At 37.8% G+C, this 20,642-nt stretch overlaps 1 pseudogene; it reads left to right on the forward strand.

Annotated features, from left to right (window-relative positions):
• Nucleotides 1-17,873: 17,873 nt before the first annotated feature.
• Nucleotides 17,874-18,216, forward strand: LOC119619932 (large ribosomal subunit protein eL33 pseudogene; annotated as a pseudogene).
• The last annotated feature ends 2,426 nt before the right edge of the window (nucleotides 18,217-20,642 follow it).

A 20,642-nucleotide genomic window follows, 5' to 3' on the forward strand; every position in this document is an offset into this window, starting at 1 on the left:
GAATAGTATTCCATTATATATATCACAGTTTCTTTATCCACTTGTTGATTGATGGGCCTTTGGGTTGGTTCCACGTTTTTGCAATTGTGAATTGTGCTGCTATAAACATGTATGTGCAAGTATCTTTTTCATATAATGACTTCTTTTCTTCTGGGTAGATACCCAGTAGTGGGTTTGCTGGATCAAATGGTAGATCTTCTTTTAGTTCTTTAAGGAATCTCCACACTGTTTTCCATAGTAGTTATACTAGTTTACATTTTCACCAGCAGTGTAGAAGTGTTCTCTGTTCACTGCATCCATGTCAACATCTACTGTTTATTTATTTATTTATTTTGATGGAGTCTTACTCTGTTGCCCAGGCTGGAGTGCAGTGGTGCAATCTCAGCTCACTGCAACCTCCGCCTCTGGGGTTCATGCCATTCTCCTGCCTCAGCCTCCTGAGTAGCTGCGACTACAGGTGCCCGCCACCATGCCTGGCTAATTTTTTGTATTTTTTGTAGAGATGGGGTTTCACCGTGTTAGCCATGATGGTCTCTATCTCCTGACCTCATGATCCACCCGCCTCAGCCTCCCAAAGTGCTGGGATTACAGGCGTGAGCCACTGCGCCTGGCCTGTTTTGTTTGTTTTGTTTTGTTTTGTTTTGTTTTTTTATGATGGTCCTTCTTGCAGGAGTAAGATGATATTGCATTGTGGTTTTGATTTATATTTATCTGATCATTAGTGATGTTGAGCATTTTTTCATACGTTTGTTGGTCATTTGTGTATCTTCTTTTGAGAATTGTCTATTCATGTCCTTAGCCCACTTTTGAAGTACTATGGCTAGAGTCATGGTGGAGAAAATGCAGTTCTATACCAGTTCAACTACCCGTAATATTTTTAATATTTTAATATTTTTTACCTGATATTTTTCCATAGGTTGTTTCATGCAAACTTAATACAACCTATTATCCCACATTTATATCTCTAGCTCAGACCTTTCTGCTAAGATCCAAATTCATGTTGCCATCAGCCATCTGTCACCTCAATGACAGAAGTATAAGAAACCTCATATTTCCATTTTTTTTAGATGTGGTCTCACTGTGTTGTCCAGGCTGGTCTCAAACCCCTAGGCTCAGCCTCCAGAGTAGCTGGGACTACAGGTTTGCCCCACAGTGCCCAGCTAGAAATGTTACATTTCCAAAATGGAATATTGATCTTTCTTGCCACCCCTTACCATTCTGCAACTCCTCCAATATCGTGAGCCTAAAGCTATGGCATTGCTATTTGCTTAGTTCTCATCCCACAAACTTGAGATTCATTCTTGGTATCTCCTTCCTCCCTACCCTCTTACACTCAATTGATCATCATGTTTTGTTGATTCTACTTTTTGAATCCACCTCTTTTTCTCCATCTCTGTCTTAAGCATCCTGATTCATGTACCCATCAATTCTTGCTTGAGCCATTGCAGTACTCTTCTTAACTAGTTGTCCAGGGTCACTCTTACACTAAGTCTGTCTTTAATTTGTTAAATTATTATGAACTACTTAATAGAGAAAAAGTTAACATAAATTTATGTAACTCCAGAAACTATAAGTCACCACTACAGAGAGGTTTTTTATAGATTTTACAGAGATGGGTATTTTCCATTTCTTCAGACCTCTTTTAAAAGAAGGAAAACAGTGCAAATAGAACGAAATCTCTTTCCCCTCCTCCCATCCTTTTTTCCTCCCTCTTTTCCCTGAAGATGGTATATATCATTCCTATAAATGCTTATTTGCTTTTACTTCCTTGTATAGATCCTTAATATAATATATTGCTTTATATGTTTTAAAATGTATACAAACTGTGGTTTGTCCATACAATGGAGTCCTTTGTTGCAGTTAAAACAAATAAACTAGATCTGTATTTATTGACAGATTTCAAAAATATAATATTAAGGTTAAAATATGTTGAAAAGGAACCTTTATAGTCTTTTCTCCTTCCTGTATAAAAGCACAAAGATTGAGTGGCCTTTTAAAAATAGGAACCTGGCCATACTTTAATATTAGGAAACTATCTTCATGTTGCTCTTAGGAAAAAGTTCAAAATCCTTGGTATGACCTGCATAGACCCTCCCTACCTTGCTTTTCAGCCTTTGTATATGTATCCACTCTACTCCTCAATCATTAGGCATAAATTATAGGAAAGTTGTTAGTGATGCAGCGCGTATTTAGGATGTTGGGTATTAATGAAATAGGAGGCATATGGGAGAGAAAGAGTGTCTCAGTTTATCCCCTAACCCCCAAAGCAGACAAAGGCTTGGGTGCTGGTGGTTATTTGGGAGGTGGTCCCAGAAAGTACAAGCAAGGAAGGTGGGGATGTGAGACTGGGAATAAAGAAAAGTCAATAAAGAGTGAACTAATGATCAGGTTACTGCTGGGGGCAATTGGGACTCAATACCACTGGGACCTTCTGAGGAACTGTATGGTACACACTTCACAATTGTTCTGTAAGAGGATGAGAAGGCAGGGGCATGTATTCACTGGCTCTCTTCTTTTGTAGAGGGGTTCCCCTTGAGACCATTGGCTCCCGTGAGCATCAGTGTTAGGCATCTGTGGCTGAGCAAGACAGTACAGGCTGAGCCTGTACTGTCCAAAAAAGTGTTCAGAGAAGTGAGATGCAGGTGCTTAAGGAAGGAGGTTGCCAGCCAGCCAGGAATCAACTTCCTCAGCTGCAGCACTGATACAGAGCATGGCATCAACTGCATTGATTCCAAAATGATTCTAAAACCAATCCCAGGTTTCTGACCTGGGCAGCTGAATGAAATTATGCATTATTCCTGAGAAGTGGGAGATGTTAAAGAAGGTGGGGAAAACTTAACAGCAAATACCACCATAACCTAGTTCTTTTGCATTTTCACCAACGTTTCCTCTGCTACACTATGGACATGGCAGGTCTACGTGAGCAACGCACCATCATTCCAGAACATAGCCTCCCTCTAAGCATCTGTGGCCCCATCACCCAAACTCTCCCTATTGCAAGTAAGATCAGGATGAATTAATATTGGATATTCTAGCATCATCTTTCCTAACATCCAACACACTTGTACTTAAATAGAATAGTGTGGTACACAGAATTCTAAAATGGCTGCAAGATTCCTGTCCTCTCGGTGTACATGTCCTGTGTAATTTCCTCCCTCTTGATTGTAGGCAGGACCTGGAATATGATGAAATATCACTCCCATGATTAGCTTACATTATATGGTAAAGGTAAAGAGATGTTGCAAATGTAAATATGATAAGGTCACTGCTCAGTTAACTTTGAGCTGATTAAAAGAGAGATGATCTTGGGTGGGTCTGAACAAATTAGTTGAGCCCTTTAAAAGAGGGTCTAGAGCAGCAGTCCCCTACCTTTTTGGCACCAGGGATCAATTTCATGGAAGATAATTTTTTTCCACAGACTGGGGGTGGGGGTGTTTTGGGGATGAAACTGTTCCATCTCAGATCATCAGGCATTAGTTAGAGTCTCATATGGAGCACACAACCCAGATAATCAGGCATTAGTTAGAGTCTCATATGGAGCACACAACCCAGATAATCAGGCATTAGTTAGAGTCTCATATGGAGCACACAACCTAGATAATCAGGCATTAGTTAGAGTCTCATATGGAGCACACAACCTAGATCCCTCGCAGGCACAGTTCACAAGACGGTTCTCATTCCTGTGATAATCTGATGCCATCACGGATCTGACAGGAAGTGGAGCTCAGGTGGTGATGCTCACTCGCCTGCCGCCCACCTCCTTCTGTGTGGCTCAGTTCCTAACAGGCCACAGATTAGTACTGGTCCATGGCCTCAGGTTGGGGACCCCTGGTCTAGAGGTCAGAGAGTTTCTCCTGCTGGACTTGCAGACGTATGCTGCCATATTGTGAGAAGGCCTACAAAGGGGACCATGTAGCAAGGACTGGAGGGCAACTTTGAGAAGCTAAGAGTGGTCCCTGATAGCCAGCAAGAAAACGGAGACCTCAATCCTACAACCACAAGGAAATGAGCCTTTCCTGAAGGAGCTTGGAAATGGATTATTTCCTATTTGAACTTCCAAATAGAAATGTAGTATGGCTAACACCAGGCTGATTGCAACCTTTTAAAACCCCAAACAGAGGACCCATGTAGACCATGCCTGGACTCCTGACCCATGGAAAATGTGGGTTAGTAATTGTATGTTATTTCATGCTGCTAAGATTGTTGTAATTTGTTATATAACAATAAAAACTAATATAGGTAGTGATTAAAAGAAGGAGTTCTGGAATCTGGTCTGCCTTGCTTTTCATGTACCTTGGGCCTATAGCTGAGAATTTGTGTGTCTCAGTTTCCTTATCTGTAAAATGGGAACAAAAATACAACTTATACAATTTTTAAGTATTAAGTTCAGTTTCTGCCATTAAGCCAGCACTCAACTAACTCAGCTATCATTATGATATTTTTATGACATTATCATCATCATCAACAGCAACAAAAATTAGATTTTGAATTAAATAAAACTGAATACAATTGATTTTTTGGTAATGAGCTATGATGGGTTAACCCACTCAGAATAGAACAATGTTATGAAAATTAATTAGGCATCTACTATGTTCTTCAGAGAAGAAGATGAATAAAGCTAAGTCCTTGCATATAAATAGCACATGCACTTAAAAAGAGTGAGGATTTATGAAGAAAAATTTTAGGCAATGTAACATATATGTTGAGTTTTTTTTTTTCAAAATTACTAAAGCATGGCATACATACATAACACTGCACAAATCCTAAGTGTACAGCTGAAAACAAATTATAAAAAACTTTCATGTAACTGGCACCCAGATGAAGAAAACAGAGCATTAGTAGCATCCAGCAGCCCCACCTTGTTCCCCATTCAACTGACTACCCCAGGTAACCCCTCTACTGACTTTTTATACCATACACTAACTTTGTATGATTTTGAACCTTGTATACGTGAAATCACACAATATATTCTTTATTGTGCCTGACTTCTTTTGTTGAATATTGTGTTGGTGGGATTCATTCATACTGTTGTACATAGTTGAAGATCATTTATTCCTTTCTATATAGTATTCCATTGTGTGAATATCTCACAATATCTCCCTTCTACTACTGATGGACATTTGCATAGTTTCTGGTTTTTGTTGATTACAAGTAGCATTATATGAACATGCTAAGAGACATTTTTGGTGTATATATATATATATACACACACACACACCCACATTTCTGCTGGGCGTATGCATAGAAGAGGAATCAATTTTCAGTTTTGAAATAACAATATGACTAATCAATATCAACAGCAGCAAAGTAATTCCAGGTGAGAGAGGAAAAAATGAGATAGTCAACAGGGTGGAGGCAGCTAGGCAAGGAGTATGGGTGGTTGTGCATCCTGAACCAGCACCAGAAGAATCAGTCAATGAAGGTTGAGCTGGAGTAGATTACATCTTCCAGGATGAAAAAGAGCCGAGACCACACACCAAGCTTATAGTAACAGATACATTGTTATTGACTAAAAGAACATTCTCATATTGAATGCCACTGGGACATGTGTCAGTGTGGCATTTGGATAGACCATATACAAATAAAGTGGAAAGACAAGGTAATCTTATTGGGCCAAAACATTTAAAAAAAATCAGTTTCTAGTATTAGGTGTATAAGCTATGGCCGAGAAAATGCTCTCTTAACCAACACCTGTTTTGCTTTCTTCTTTCTAGGCATGAAGGAAAACTATATTTCCCAGCCTTGTAGCTGAGGCCATCTGACTGGGCTCTAGCTAATGGGATGTAGGCATAAGAATGAATATTACTTCTTGGCCTGGATATAAAACTTGCTATGTAACCTCCTTCTCAGTCTCTTTCCCTCTGATGAAAGTCCATGAAATGAGTCTCTCCAATCATCTCTAGATTGTGATGACAAACCTTTGTTACAATAGACTACTGAGATTTTAGTGTTAGTTTATTACTGCTGTATAGTTTAACCTACCTTGACTACAATCATAAGCAATAAGAGAAGCTACTGAGAAATTTTACAACCTAGACCTGCCCATGACCTGTAACTATTCAAACTATGGCTATACTGCCTTTAACCAGGTCTGTTGATAGTCATCTATTCTCTATCATTGTCACCTATTCTCCCAACATTTCTGCAAGATAGACAGGCAACAGGAGGAAACTCAGGTTCAAAGGTCTGAAATTGAGTCAAAGTCATACATCTGGTAAGTGGCGGGTTGAAATCCGATCCAGGGTTTCCCAACAACAGAACCCTCTTTTTGCTATTCCTCCTCCTGTCTTTTTAGGCTATTAAAAGGTATTTTTACTTGGGTTTTCCCAGAAGCCAACCCTGAGGCAAGGATTCCAGTGCAAGTAATTTACTTTGGGGGTGATTCAAGGAAACACCTGCAGAGAAGTAAAAGGAAAGAGAAGGCAACTAATAAAGAGTGTTTTGCCAAGGCAGTTAGCACCAGAGACAACTGGGTCTCAATTGGAGAGGGAAACTCTAAGTAAGTGTAGAACATATTTTTCAGTGTTATCAATCCTGAGAGGTGAGAAAGCTAGGGTATCTATATCGCAGTGTTCCTCAAACTTTAGCTTGTATCAGAATCACCAGAAAGCTTGTGCAAACAGATTGCTGGGCCCTATCCACAGTGTTTCTGATTCAGTAGGTCTCAGGTGGGGTTTGATAATTTGCATTTCTAACAAATTTGCTGGTGATGCTGATGCTGCTGGTCCAGGGGCCACACTTTGAGAACCACTGTTATTAATGTTTCCATGTGAAATTTCTTCCCCTGAATTTCTCAAGAAACATATGTGCTTTTCTGAATTCTGAATCCTGAGATAAATCCATTGACAAATTGGGAAAATGGGGAATAATATTATAATTCTCCTGTAGCAATTAAAACTTAACTCTCAACCTACAGATCATGGTTTCAAAAGAATACACTGATGTTGAGTCAAAAGCAAGGGCAAAAGTATGAGCAAAAACTCACACATGTAGTAAAAGGTTAAGGTCAGCCTTTCTAGCAACAGAGACAGGAGTACACAGCAGAGAAGTGGTCACAATATAGATGGTCAGTCTTGCTTGTATCTGTTGCCATGTTAAGTGTAGTGTGTTCGTGGTTCTGTCTGTTGCTAAGAGTGAGTCATTCTGGAAAATAAAATAAATATTCATAAGTTTATATCCATGGCTATACCTTGTACAAATCCTATTATTTGTACATTAGAATAACAAGTTTTAGAAGCAAAATAAATCACTACATTGGCAATTTCAATATGTGATTCTGGGTACCGTGGTTAACCTTGTTAAGAGATCTGAATGTTAAATTATTCAAATAATATCCAGTAATGCTCACTGGCATTTCCAGTCTTTGAATGTTCACTAGAGTCCACAGTTCTTTGTAAATACTACTAAATGTAACATATATTATTCATTAAAGATTTTTTAGATATCTGTAATAATAAGTAAAGAATATAAAGAACACCAAAGTATTTAAAGAGTAATTTATAATCTGGGGAATTCTTGAGAATTCCTAAATATTTCTATTTATTTTTTCAATTGTTGAAGAATTTGGAAATGTTATTGTACATCAACTTCTATCCCTCATTGTTGGGAACTGTGTATAGGGAGAGATAGTTATACAACATTTTCCCCCTTGTGGAACACAGAGGCAAAGCGAGTTCTGGCTACAGAGGAAGCCAGAAGGAATACGATGGGGCAGCTGACATAAGAGGACATTATGAAAAAGATGAAAGATAACAAGGGTTGGGGTCATGTGTCAAAAAAGGAACCCTTGTGCACTGTTAGTGGGAATGTACATTATTAATACAGCCAGTATGGAAAATAGTGTGGAAGTTTCTCAGGAAACTGAACATATAACTAATGTATGACCCAATAATCCCACTTTTGAGTATATATCAAAGAAATTGGAATCAGTATGTCAAAGAGACTTCTACACTCCCATGTTCATTGCAGCATTATTTACAATAGCCAATATTTGAACCAATGTAGGTGTCCATCATCAGATGAATGGACAAAGAAAATGTAGTATATGTACACAATGGATTACTATTCAGCCTTAAGGAGAAATCCTGTCACTTAATGATAATGTGGATGATATGGTTTGAATATGTGTCCCCTCAAAATCTCATGTTGAAATGTGGTCCCCAATGTTGGAGGTGGGGCCTGGTGAAAGGTGTTTGGATCATGGAGACGGATCCCTCATGAATGGCTTGGCATCATCCCCTTGGTGATAAGTGAGCTCTTGTTCTGAGTTCACACATGATCTGGTTGTTTTAAAAGTGTGCAGCACCTGCCCTCACCCTCTCTCTCTCTCTCTTGCTCCCGCGACAACCATGTGAGATGCCTGCTCCCACTTCACCTTCTGCCATGAGTAAAATCTCCCTGAGACCTCCCTAGAAGCTGAGCAGATGCTGGCATCATACTTCCTGTAGAGCCTGTAGAACTCTGAGCCAATGAAACCTCAACCTCTTTTCTTTTCTTTTTTTTTTTTTTTTTGAGACAGAGTCTCGCTCTCTTGCCCGGGCTGGAGTGCAGTGGCCAGATCTCAGCTCACTACAAGCTCCGCCTCCTGGGTTCACACCATTCTCCTGCCTCAGCCTCCCGAGTAGCTGTGACTACAGGCACCCGCCACCACGCCCGGCTAGTTTTTTGTATTTTTTAGTAGAGACGGGGTTTCACCGACCTCTTTTCTTTATAAATTACCCAGCCTCATGTATTTCTTTATAGCAATGCAAGAATGCCCTAACACAGTGGATGATCCTGGAGGACATATGTTAAGTGAAATAAAGTAGGCACAGAAAGACAAATACTGAATGATCTCATTTATATGTGGAAACTAAAAAAGTTGAACTAATTGAAGTAGAGAATAGAATGATAGTTACCAGAGTCTGGGGGAAGAGGATGATTGGAGAAAGGGTAGATGTTGATCGAAGGGTACAAAATTTCAGTTAAACAGAAGGAATAAGCTTTAGTGATCTATTGCAAAGAACTGTAGTATTAATATATTTTAAAAGGTGACTATAATAAATAATAATAATGCATTATATATTTCAAAATGGCTAAGAGTAGATTTTAAATTTTTCACCACAAAAAATAAGTATGTAAAATGACACGTGTTGATTAGCCTGCTTTAATCATTCCACATGGTAAATATATATCAAAATATCACATTATGTTCCATAAATGCACACAATTATCATTTGTCAATTCAAAATAAAACAAATAAGAGAAGATGCAAGTACTGGGGGAGGGGTTGGACTGAATTGCTCTTTTAAAATAGCTTTATTGAGGTATAATTTATATACCATAAAATTCAGCCATTTAAATTGTACAATTCTATGATTTTCAGTAAATTTATTATAGAGTTGTGAGACTATCATCACAATTCAGTTTTAGAACATTTTCATCACCACCCAAATATTTTTATGCCCATTTTCAGTCAACTCCAGCTACCCAGGCCAAGTGCCAAGCAACCATTAATCTGCTTGAATTACTTTTAAGGGATTTGCTGACCCCAAGATTCTATAAAACTAGAATTCTGAGACTTGGGCACAGATACAGTGCCCAAAATGTAAGCTCACTCCAGGAAATTCCAAAGGCATTTGTTTTTTTCTGAGAACACACGCCTTCCTGGTACTTGCCATTTTGACATTTAGCAGCTTTCCTCATTAGCGCACTTTTCACACTGAGCAGCTTTGCAGACACCTGTTGATTATTTTGCTGTTAACTGAGATTCTGGTATCCTAGAAATACTGAGGGTGAAAAGGCTGTGTCGCATATTATAAATATCACCTTCTTTGCTAATGTAGGCACTTTGCTTCCAGATAATTCATGATGGATGAAATCAGCAGAACACAAGGTTTTGAAAACTCTGAAGTGCCAGATGTTTTCTTCTGGGCTTTCCCTAGAATATTATCTTGTCCTGACTTCATAAAAGAAATGCATTTAAACCTTGTTCTCTCCATCTCAGTGGAAAAAAACAATGATGTTGCAATTAGAGATACCTAGAGTTTTCTACCTATCCCTGAGAATGTGCTTTCATGTTGGAAACTGAGGTAACCTTTCTGGGACTGGGGAGATTCTGTTGTTCTGTTCTTCAGGTCCTCTAAAAGCCCAGGAAGCCAGTTTTGTTCCAATAGGTAACTTTACAGTTGGGGTCAGATCCTTGATCAAATCTATATTATCAAATAAATATGACTAGCAAAGTGCCATCAAAATTAAGAAACAAATGTAAATTTCTAGGATAACATAAAATAGCAGATTCATTTCCACATACTATAAAATGGATACATATTTTCCCCAAGCCTGTTTTCTCCTCTGTAAAAATAGGCCTAATCATAGCACACTCTGAAGTATAAGAGTTAAATGTATTAGAGAATAAGAAAATAGAATGCGTATAACATTTAAGATACATGTAGTACATTTTATTTTTCTTCTTCTGTTTACATTGATTAAATGAGAAGTTCCACTTGCTAATCTAGACAAACCATAAACAAAATTTACAGATTCTGTTGCATTTCTATGACAAAGACAAAATATAAATGAAAAAAATAGATTTTATTGGACTTCACAAAGTAAAACAAAGCATAACAAAAAAAAAACCTTTGTCAAAAAAACACCAAAAAACATAATTTAAGAGCATTTAATCAATTAAGAAACAAATTTGCAATATGTATAATAGATGAATTAATAGTATTAATTTAAAAAATTAGCTGGGCTGGCTGGTATACACCTGTAGTCCCAGTTACCCAGGAGGCTGAGGCAAGAGGATTGCTTGAGCCCAGGAGGTTGAGGCTACAGTGAGCCACGATTGCACCACTGAACTCCAGCCTGGACAACAGAGCAAGACAGCAAGACCCTGTCTCAAAAAAAAATAGTGAATAGTATTAATATATAAAGTACACAAAAATTTCAATGAAAACACATGAATAAGAAATTCACTGAAATGATGTACCTACAAATATATTTTTAAAGTTTACCCTTGCTAAATTTTTAAAAATGCAAACTGCTTCTATAGCAAGATACTATTTTTCACCCACCAAATTAGAAAGAATTGAAAGAGTCAGTAATTCTCAGTGATGAGAACAATGTGGAAAAACAGACACTCTAATACACTGCTTTGTGGTATTGAAAATTAACACAATCTTTTTGTGTGGGAAACTTGGTAAACATATTTACATCCATTGACCTAACAATTCAATTTCTAAAACTTTTTCCTGGGGAAACAATTAGTAATATGCTCAAATATTTAGCCATATAATGCTAAAGGTGGACTGTGTGGGGTTTTTAGTTTCATCTAAAATTTTAAAATGCCTAGATACCCAATAGGAAGAATTAAGTGTTATGTGTATTCACCAGAATCTTATGCAGCTAATAAAAATTATAGAAAAACCATTAATGACATAGGGTGAGTTTTTTTTAAAGCCTTTTTAGAGAGATATGATGAAACCTGACAGTAAAGTTTGAATATATCTCTATAATAAATAGGACTTAAAAATTAACATGAGGATGTAACCTGAGTTGAGCTTCTTTCTTTATAAAAGGATGCATAATTGATCTTAAATATTTTAATATCTTTGACTATCTTTGATAGACTATGAAAACATCATAGTTTGTAGAGGAGAGGTCATGAGTTCTGTCTTTGCTAATAACTGTATCATTTGTGCCTAGCATGATGCCTGCCATATAGTAGGTGATCAATATTTGTAGGATGATTTAAGTAGAAATTTCCTAGGTTAGACTATTCTTCTTTTCTTTGCTTTTCAAGTGTAGCTAAGTGGTCTGATGAGTGTTGGGGGCTGTTAGTGTTGAATTCATCCTTAGGGTTGTTTTGGCACAGGCTGACAGCATTACATCTTTCCATCTATCCCTCAGATACTCCCCCACTTGTATCACTGCCACATGTCATGGTATGAACCCTACAAATGTTGACTCAGTGTACAAAATAGTTAACTATGGTATCTTCTTTAATCAATGGGGGGAAAATGGCCTCAATTTCCCTTTTATACTTCCTATACCTCCTGCTTTAATCTTACAATTTTTTTTCAGACTGTCCCTTTGGTCTTTCTGGATGGTTCCTTCAGTTACCACATGAATATACTGAGCTCTAGCCATTTCCTGCTCCTCATATTTTCTTTCTCTATTCTCTAAGCTGAACTTTTTTAATACCCAGCACTACAAAAGAAACTATATGAACCCTGAGAAATGAATAAAATCAATGTTCCTTTGGGAAGGAAGAGGATTTGTATAGACGAAGTCCCACCCAACGTGAAGAGGAATATGTGACCCACTTCACCAGCATTGGAGAATTATGTGCAGGCGAAGAAAAGCGGACAGTCAGACACATGTATTATGACTCCCCTGCCCTGTGCCAAATCCAGAGTATCAGTCGTAGTGCTGGTGGTAGAAGGACTGAGGAGGGATCTAAAGACATAGGGGCTTTTTTCTTCTTCCCATTTGGGATTCTTGGGAGATATCACATCTCACAGTGTTCCTGCATCAACATGGCTGACCAACTAAAAGAAAAACAAGTGTTGTGGCATGGTAGGGCAGAAAGAAATTAGTGAGTTTCTAATTCTGCACTGAGTTAGTGTCCAGCGACTCCTGTCTCTTCTGTGTCATGGAAGACAAGAAGTTCTAACAGTCCCAGGGTTGTAAGGAGGACACACAAAGTAGCTGGTGTTATCGGTAGGTAAGCCCACTGAGAATGTTGCTATAGGGGAAATGAGTGACCCAGTAGTGAATGGTTTCATGGCACAACAACAGAGCTAGCTATTGGATGGGTGTTGCAGCCACACTTCTTGGGATTATACAGTGATCGGGAGAACCAAAAGGGGAAATTAAGCTGAGAGGACACCCCCAGCCTTGAGACTACAAAATCACCAGCTGCAAACTTTAGCAAATGCCAGCAGGGCAAGCAGTGACCAGTGAATAAGGTTACTATCACTGCTGGCCAGTACATCCATACCATGGAATGTTATCCAGCAATAAAAAGGAAAGCTATTAATATGCATAACAACTTGGATGAACCTGAAGGAAATTATGATGAGTAAAAAAGCCAATCTGAAAAGATTATATGATTCAATTTATATAAATAAAAACATTTTACATACATATATTTGTTATTCTTGAAATAACAAATTATTGAGATAGAGAACAGATTAGTGGTGCCAGGAATTAAGACTGGAGGGAAGGGAACAGGTATAGCTTATAAGGGAGTAACAGAAAGGAGCCTTGTGGTGATGGAACAGTTCTGTATTTTGATTGTGATGGTGGTTACATGAAGGTATACATGTGATCAAATTGCACAGAACTACACACACACACACACACACACACAAACTCAAATAAGTGCATGAGAAAAGTGAAATATTAATAAAGTCTACATTGTATCAATGTCAATTTCCTGCTTTTGATGTTGTACTATGGTTTTGCTGGATGTTACTATTGGGAGAAGCTGAGTGAGGGTATATGGGACCTACCTGTATATTTTTGGCAAATTTCAAAACAAAAATTTAAAGCAAAATATTTCTGTATGAGTAAGATATGATTAATTAGTAGGATTAAGTTTCTCTCCATTATTCATTCAGGTGAGAGATCAAGAGGGAGATTAGATTAATTATAAGAAGTAAAGAAGATACAGTTCTCTAGGGACACCTATGTGTATTTATAAATCTGTGACTATATATGAATGTGAGTTTATTCCTTTGTTTGACATAAATGAAAACATATGTTACAAGCTATTTTACATCCATTTGGCTTTTTTTTTTCACCTTTAGCAATGTGTCTTGCATTTGTTGTCTATCAATACATATAGGTCTACCTTATCCTATTCCTTTAAATGGCTGGTTAGTATTCATTCCTTGGATATGCCAGGCTTAATCCATACATTAATTATGTAACCATTTCCTCACTGATGAGCTTTGAAAACCAAGCTGCAGTGAAAATCCTCCTACATTTGTCTTTGCAAGCATATATCTGTAAAAAAAATTCTGAAGTAGATTTACAGTTACATTAGAGACACACTGATGGTAAGACTCACACACATGCCAATCAATCAAACCGCTAACTTGGTTTAGGATAAGGACCTGGATACACAGATGTTTGTACTGTTGAGAGTGAAGTATACTGGATGGAAGGTATGTTCAGCACCTGTAGTTGGCTTAGCGCTCCTACCCTAGGGTCCCTTCACCTACCTGTGATACACCGGCCTGTGGAATTGGATGTGAAGTCCCTCCTGCAGTGGATCTGATCAAGTCTCAGGAGCTATCCTCCAACTGTCTCACAACTTTTTGTATATGACACATTTCTGTATGCAGGTATTCCCTGATATTCATTCACCATCACCTTTTGACATATCATTACTTTGTCAAACTTGAAAACTAACATGTCCGTTTTAAGAAAAAAATCAGTGTGCAATAAATATATAATTTATTTATGTTTTTGGATAGCTCTTTTTCTGGAGTTCATGGTTAAGATGCCATCCTTCCAGAAATCTCCACTAAATATGAACAACTGCTCTTATGGGGCCCAAGATTTGAACATCACCTTTCTATACATTTCTACCAGAGTGTACTTGGCAGAGATAGTATAGAATAATGATTAACAGCAAAGGTTTCAGTATTAGGTTGACATTTCCAATCTTACCTTGCCCACTCACACAGTACAGAGCAGGAAGTCAAAACCCATCAGTCTGGTCCTGGAGTTTCTTAACCAGTTTCAGTTATATATTGCTGTATAAATTCTGTATAATGAATAACCACAAAAAAAAAAACCAGTGCCAAACAACAAAGAAGTGTTTATTTCTTGCGTATCTGTGGGTTAGCTGATCTGGGCTGGCCTCAGCAGAGCTTCCCCAGCTGGAATCAACAGAGTAGTCAAGATATGTTCTCATGGTGGTGGTAGAAGGTTAAGAAGGCAAGATGCACTATGCAAGTACATTTTGAGTCCCCACTTAATGTCATGACCAATTATACCCTTTGGCCAAAGCAAGGCTTATGGCCAAGCCTGATGTCAAGGGGTAAGGAAGGAGGTGAGAGTTACTACAGACACACATGGCAAAATGTGTGGCTACAGAGAAGGGTGGAGATTTGAGGCCAATAATACAGTTGGCTACAACCATCATCCTAATGCTGCTTCCAATATGTTTTGTGATTATTATTCATTTTCAGTAGCCCATCAGAGTCTCTATGGAGCATACTACATCCTTTCCCACTTTTTATAAACCAATCAGGTTGTTTCTTCTTATGTATCTTTATGCACAATGGATTGAAAGGCACTACTGTAGTCTCCTGGTATCTGTATATAACCAGGGATAGCATGTTATAGGATATTAGTTCTACTCTTTTTGTATCGGCTAGGAGTGTTTTTGGCTACAGTTAGAGAATTCATAGCTACCAGCGGTTTAAATAATAAATAAATTCCATTATTTTACACAACAAGAAAACTGGTGGTTCCACGTTTGTTGTGATTGCTCAATGAAGACTTCAGAAATTCAGGATCTTTCTATCATTCTATTCTGTCACCGTCAGTCTGTTGGTTTTTCTGCTTTAGGTTACTGCCTTATGATCACAAGATGGCTGCTTCAGTTCCAAGCATCAGAACATCCCATTTCCACATTCAGGTCAGAAAGAAGAGTAAAGGAGCTATACTAGAGAGTACTCCTCACATGTTTATCCCTCTGTAAGTAAGAGAGACCTTTTGCAGATGCTCCCGACAGACTTCTTCATCCTTCTAGCTGACTGGAATTGTGTCACATGGACAACCATAGTTATAGGAGAGACCAGGAATAGTAGTATTTATTTCTTTTACCTCTTGCACAAAAAAGTGGCAAAGGAGAAGAGGTTAAGATGGTTCCTGTGTGCCAATTGACACTGTCTACCATACTTTTTTCACTATTCCAAGACATTATTTCAGGGCTTCATAACTCTAACTTTAGATTCTCCTCACATTTTTTCAGATTCCCAGGTTAATTGAAGAGGAGAGGGATTAAGCCCTTTTCTCTGACAAATCCTAGTTTAGTCCTCCTGTGGACTTATGAGTTAAGTAGATTTTTCCTACCACTTTGGGATTTTATTTTTTCATTTTTTGTTTGTTTTAGTATTTGTTTATTATCCCAGAAATAGTAGTATAACCATAACAATGATGAAACCATGTAATTATTTTGAATAACTGAAAAAGACAAGAGAACAATCCGGAGCCTTTATTTTAAAAAGTCGGCACTGAATTTCTTAAGAGTATTCAATCAGAAAGAAATCTACTGAGACACTACCTTTGGGATATAATTGAGCGATTACAGAGCTCCCCAAATAGCAAACACTGAAAAGAAAAACTCAATTTTAACTAATAACACATACACCTATAAACAAAAGGCTTTGGCCTGATTCTCATTAATACCACTAAAATCTATTTCCATTCACTTGCGGAAAAAAGATTGATTTTTTCATTTTTGCCTTAGAGAAACACTGATAATTACACTATGAAAAAATATCACTCACATGCAGTGTCTTCTTCCCCAATGTGCCATCAGATTAAAATTACTCATCCCCCCAATTCAGACATACATTTCTCTTGTCAGAACATGTAAATTAGGGACAAAATACAACCTGCATATTAGAATGAATAAGAACACATGCCAACAGATCAAATTTTAAAAATTGGCAAGTCTCTCTAAAAATGTGTTAATATATATATTATGAAGGAAAATGAAAGGGCCTGGGAAACAAAAGCAATTTTTACTTAAATTAATTTGATTTTATTTTGGAGATTGACTTTATAGTCAATTTTAAATTTCTATATCTTATTTTTATGGCATAAAAAGAAGCTGAAGCTGATGTCTGGTCCTTAAATGTATCTGCTTAATATATCCATATACAGGGAAGCCCATCACATCTTCAATAAAATCATTTCTACCTATGACCAAAGCTTAGAGCACTGCAGTAGCAGTCAGTGTCGTTCATTACTGACCACTTCAAAGTTTGATCCAGTTTGCTTCTTGAGAACCTCAACTGCTGATGGTGCTAAGATGCTTCCACATGATAGCTAACATTTGACATCTTACTTAGTGCCAGGCATTGTTGTAAGTGTTTTTCATGTGTCATCTCATTTAGTCTTCAGGACAACACTGTATATATATAAATATTTGTATATATTTACATTATTATATCTATTTGAGGAATTCATATATAGATAAAAGCTTAGTCAATTGAAAGCAAATGTTTCTAGATGCCTTTCTCCAGCTCTATTTCTTGCCTTTACAAATTGCAAGAAAAGTGTACTCAAAACTCAAGTACCCTGTCCTCATCCAAAGATGTCCAGTAATGCGTGGGCCAAAGGTGGTTGGCATTGATTCTCTATAGGAGTGGGACAGAATGTGGCACTGTTCTCACCTTGTTTTGCTTTGTTGTTGGACCCTCCAAAAGGCCTGAATTGGGTAAAGGTAGATTTTAAGAATAATGTAAGTGGAATGTATGTATGCAGATTTCATCATTTTAAGATGTAACACAAACACTTCATTTCAACTTGAGATTCAACCCCTAAATCTCCTAAGGCAGAGAGTATTATATTTTAACAAAATGCCGTGTAACTACACAATTAACATAAGGCTTTGAATAGACTACTAGTTGTGGATTTGACCTGCCCATGAATATTCACCCACAAAAGTGACAGCCATATCAGTTCTCTGTGATAAGTGCCTCACTGTCACTCCAAGCAACTGGTCACTGATGACTATTAGAGGACAACATATGTTCCAAGTTAGGGCAACCATATTTTCTGTCCTAGAAATTAAGAATCAGATTGCTTCCACCATCTTGCAGCCTGTGGAGACCTGTTGGGAACAGGACTTCTAAAAGGCAAAGATGTCTGGAAGGCTATGGTCCAAGGCCATTTTTGCTGTCTGTAAGCGGGGTCTCTAGAACCAAAGGGAGCATACATTTCTTCTTAAAATTAAGGTGTTTATGCCTGAGATGAAACTGAATTCTATTTGCGCAAGAAATGTGCTTATGCATACAAAGGGAAGAACAACACAGTGACTCCTGGTGGTAAACCAAAGCCATAATAATCTGGGGAAAGGTAATTCAGGTCCATGGAAACAGTGGCATGGTTCATTTCAAATTCCAAAGCAATCCTCCTGCTAAGGCCATTGGACACAAAATCTGTGTGATGCTGTATCCCTCAAGGATTCAAACTAATGAAAAGTAAACAAATAAAAGTGGATTTGTGCTCTTGTAAAAAAAATAAGAATCAGGATTCAGAAAAGGCTAGAAATCCTCTATGTCTGGTTTAAACTGAGGGCATGGAAATCCAGGGTCTGTGGAGGGGTGACACTGAGCACGAAGAAACAAAGATAGCTGAGGAAAGAAAAAGAGAGTAAAATACATGAGCAGGGAGAAGATGTCCTGAGAGATCATATGCTATCATATAGTGGGAGAGAAACAGAGACAAAAGAGAAACTACCTTTGTTCTTCAGGTCAGGGTTTCTGTTTCCTGCTGCTGGGATTCCAAGTACTGTATGTGCTTTAAAATTTTGCTTCAGCTCATTTAAAGTGGGACTCTTTTATTTACCCTAAAAGGAACTTGATTGACTGTTCCAGGTTTCAGAAATATGAGCTCTCTAGATGAATGTTGCTGTTAAAGTTTTAAGCTTCATTCTGATACCTCTGGGCATCGTATAAGCTCTCACAGAAAAGCTTAAAAACTTTTATTTTAAGGCTAATGGCTTGGAGTTGGACTAGGTGACTTCTAAGAGCCCCCTCAATCAACCCTGCAATTCTAGAGTGCTTTGCCACAGAGTTAGAGAGATTTTTATACCTTAGAAGGGGCTACATTAAGCATTATCTCAGAGAAATGGCTATGTTCACACAAAACCTGTAATGAATATTCGTGGCAGCATTATTAATAATACCCAAAACACTGGATGCAGAACAAACATCTTTCAACAAGTAAACAATTAAACCATGGTCCATATGATGGGATACTACTCATCAATAAACAACAAAAATTATTATTATTATTATGGAAATTATTATTTTCAACTTTTATTTTAGATTCAGGTACATGTGCAGGTTTGTTTTTGGGCATATTACTTGATGCTGAGGTTTGGGGTATGATTGATCCCATCACTTAGGTACTGACCAGAGTACCTAACAGTTTTTAAACCCTTGTACCCCTCCCACCCTACTCTAATAGTCCCCAGTTTCTATTGTTGCCATCTTTGTATCCATGAGTACTCAATGTTTAGCTCCCACTTACAGGTGAGAACATGGGGTATTTGCTTTTCTGTTCCTGCATTAATTCACTTAGGATAATGGCCTCCAGCTGCATCCATGTTGCTACAAAGGATATGACTTTGTACTTTTTTATGGCTGTCTAGTATTCCATGGTGTATATGTACCACATTTTCTTGATCCAATCTACCATTGATGGGCACCTAGGTTGAGTCCATGTCTCTGCTATTGTGATTAGTGCTGCATTTAACATGAAAGTGTATATGTCTTTTTGGTAGAAAGGTTTGTTTTCTTTTGAATATATACTCCTTTTCTCCCGAGAGCACTTCCTCACTTTAATAAACCGCATACATCCAAAATTCTGTCTGAAGCTTGCCTTCTAGGGAACCTAATACAAGAAAGAAGCTTGGGAGTGGCCAACAAGTTAGTTATTATTTTTTAAATAACTAACTGATTAACATTAATTTTGTAAAAATGCCTGCTCTGCTTTTCAGATGCTTAAAATGACTGAAAAGAGGTATTTGCCAAAAAACTGATGCTATCCAACAAGTAAGTTCACCTGGACAGATTGACTCAGACACAGGTATTAAATGTCCATGCTTGGGGCTATGGAGAGGTTATGTTAAACCCCCAGATTCTAGTTTCACAAGGTATTTCCTACAAAGCAGAGCTTAGCAAACTAGGGACCATGGGCCACATCTGGCCTGCAGCCCATTTTTGTATAACCCATGAGCTCAGAATGATTTTATATTTTTAAATGGCTGAAAGAAAAATTAAAAGAAGAATATTTGTGGCATGTGAAAGTTATATGCAATTCAGATTTCAGCATCCGTAAATACAGTTTTACTGAAAGCCAACCATAACCATTTGTTTACATTTTGTCTGTGGCTGCTTTCAAGCTAAAACAGCAAAGTGGAGTAGTTGACGCAGCAACCATGTGGCCTGCAGAGCCTAAAATATTTACCACAGTATTTGCCTTTACAGAAAATGTTGCTGAACCTGCTGTAAAAGAATGAGGGGCTTGAGTCCTGTTGCGTTTGATGGAACTCATTCTGAATAGCTAATTCCAGTTGTTACAAAATTTCTTTTTCTGGGTTAACAAGTTTCAACCGAGCAGAAAACAAGGAAGTAGTTGTGTATGTGGCTAATGGGGTAGGGGACATTGAATCAGAAGTAAAAACCCACAATGAGAAAAAGGAACATTGCAGCCTTGAAAGATCCACAGTCAGTCTTTGTCACTAAGAGAAAGGAAGACGCTGACTTGCGACAGAGCAGACTTGGAGAGCTGGGAATAAGGGAGGGGGCTAGCAATGAACTCATAGAGCTAAAACAACTGAAAGTCAGTAATTGCCTTTCAATAGTGTCTAAGCCCCAGGAGCTCCATTAAAGCAGCCAAAATGG

This window comes from Chlorocebus sabaeus, chromosome X, assembly GCF_047675955.1.
Source record: "Chlorocebus sabaeus isolate Y175 chromosome X, mChlSab1.0.hap1, whole genome shotgun sequence".
In the NCBI taxonomy this organism is placed as follows: domain Eukaryota; kingdom Metazoa; phylum Chordata; class Mammalia; order Primates; family Cercopithecidae; genus Chlorocebus; species Chlorocebus sabaeus.